We start from the raw sequence: 2,641 nt of genomic DNA on the forward strand, positions 1-2,641 counted from the left end.
AATCCCTTTGTTCCTCTCACAAAATAACATTATTCTAAAGAAGGGGTTGCAAACACAAAACAAGTACATTGATATCCCCTGATGGAAGATAGCACATGATGACACACCGTGTGCATCTGCTAAATTTTTTCATTAGTATTTATCAAGTAAAAACATTTTTTAAAAATAAAACTTGACAATGAAATGAAGAACATGATTGATGTTTTTAGGCAAAAAGTTATTAGATTCTGCCCAAAACATCAATCATGTTCTTCATTTCCTGTTGCATGCTGTCCAGCCGATTTCTCATGCTGTCAATTTGGTCACGCATTCTATCAATTTGGCCATTCCACACCATTATCTGCCCAATGAGTCTTTGTGCACTGTCTGTGCTAAATGGCTCCGCCGCTTGGCCTTCCACAACCAGAACATCACCTAAAATTTGTGATTAAAAAATTTTTGGAAAATATGCACGCCTAAATAGATTAGCTTAAGCTGGGGTGTCAGTCACTCACTTGGTGGGGTGGAAATATCACACACTTCCTCCACCTCTCCTTCCTCCAGCTCGTTGGGTGGGCGTGGTCTTGGGCTGGGGCTTGAGGTAATTTCAGCTTCAGGCTGGTGACTTGGGGGGGTCCTGGGATCCTTGGACTGTTGTCTGAGTCTTTTCTCCCCTATGAGAATTAAACAAAAAGGTATAGTTAAAACACAGTGATATTTCAGTCTTTAAAAACGAATAAGAAACGTTGGTTAGAAGTTGTGGACAATTGTCATTTTGTTGCCCCAAAAATTTGGGAGACAGGATTAAAATTCACTCTGCCCAAAAATGCCAAAAAATACACATTTTCATGCAAGTTTCACAGATGCAGACACCTCAAGTATCCCCTGGAGCCCCTATGTGTATTACCCCCAAAAATTGTCTCTGGTGTCACATAGTACACTAGTGCTCGTGAGTCCAAATGTGGAAACAGCTGCTATGTCCTGTCCTTACATTACACTGAATCATTTTTGAAGAAGCATTATAGTTTCAAACACATCTACACAACATCAACACATTTTTGGAATACAACAAATTATCAAGACCTAAATGTATGTCCAACCCTGTACCATCGTATTTGGCGAAAAAAAACAAAACGTAATTTTCTTCGTATCATATGTATTTTCAAAAGAACGGTCTTTACGAACGATGCTGTATAAACGAAAAGCATATGGATCAGCATGCAAGTTAAGTATCTCATTAGGAACACACAACAAGTACTTACTTTTTTTAAGCAGCTTCTTTATTTGCCAATATTGTTCAGGCTCCCTACTTTTGAGGTCAGACCACCGCTTCCTCAATTGTTCTTTAGCCCGTTTAGTGCCAAATTTTTGGTCAAGAGCGGTGACAACTGAGGACATTATTTTGTCCTTCCGCATATTGGGTCGGGTGTACGGTCCTTTTTTGCCATCATAGTCCTCCCTTCTCAATATGGACACCATCTCCACCATCTCTTCAAAGGCCATGTTGGTGGCCTTATATCTCCTCCTGGATCTGGATGGTTGTGGCTCCGGGCTTTCCTCCGCGCTACTTGCAGATAATCTCTCCGCCATCTTTCTCTATATACTGCCACTGCGCAATGAAGAGTGAAGGGGCGGGGACTTATCGTACTAAAGAACGTCAGGGGCGGGCGACGCAGGCATAGCATGACACATGCGCAGTGTATATAAAGCTATTACGCTGGCCTATGTATGTCCGAACGGAAGTAGCGAGTGTCAGAAACGAAGGTAAGATTAAACGTGGGTGTGTGTTTGGTGAATGTGTTTAGTGTGTGTGTGTGTCTATGTGTACCCTAGATTCAACCAAAAATAATACTGGGAGTTTGGACTGACATTACATTTTTTATCTTGTGTCTTGTCTTTCAGCAAAAATGAATCCCTTTAAGGATGAAGAATTTATGACCCGTTTCATTGATTTGTATCAAGAAAAAAGAAACCTGTGGGAGGTCAAGCACCCACACTGGGCACACTTTTGGAATTTGTGAAGACTTGAGTCCCCCAGGCAGACCTTACGTTTCTGGACAGTAAAATTGGTATCTTGTGCAATATGTACAGGCGGGAACACAATAAGATCCAGGAGGCGCGCAGATCCGGAGCAGCAGCAGACCAGGTTTATGTCCCCAAGCTGTGGTACTACCAAAAACTGCAATTTCTGGATAACCAGACAGAAGCAAGGCAATGACTTTCGACCCTTCCCTCCAGCCTTCCCTCCACCTCCACCCTTCCCTCCACCCCAGCTGAGGAGTCCCATGAAGAACTGGGCCCTTTCATCCTTGATGAAATGGATGCGCCCAGCTTCAGCCAGAAATACTTTTTTGGTAAATTTGGGATTGTGTAAATATTAATGATGTAAACATAAAAAATTTAAAAAATTACTTCATCACAATTATTAATATGTAGACATATCACTAGACAGTAGTGGCCAAAAATATACTTCAAATATTGATGAGCAGCTAGAATAATGGTGGGGTCAAAAAGATAGCCTTTACTATTTGTTTAGAATTATATTTGCAAGTCATGAGCTGAAAATTGTGTGTGATTGCGTAACCCTAAATTAAAACTACCGGTATGTCCCTTTTTTTTACCCAGGATGAGCTCAGCCAGAAGAGGCCATGCCCAGAGGTAT

This window comes from Aquarana catesbeiana, linkage group LG08 (assembly GCF_042186555.1).
Source record: "Aquarana catesbeiana isolate 2022-GZ linkage group LG08, ASM4218655v1, whole genome shotgun sequence".
In the NCBI taxonomy this organism is placed as follows: domain Eukaryota; kingdom Metazoa; phylum Chordata; class Amphibia; order Anura; family Ranidae; genus Aquarana; species Aquarana catesbeiana.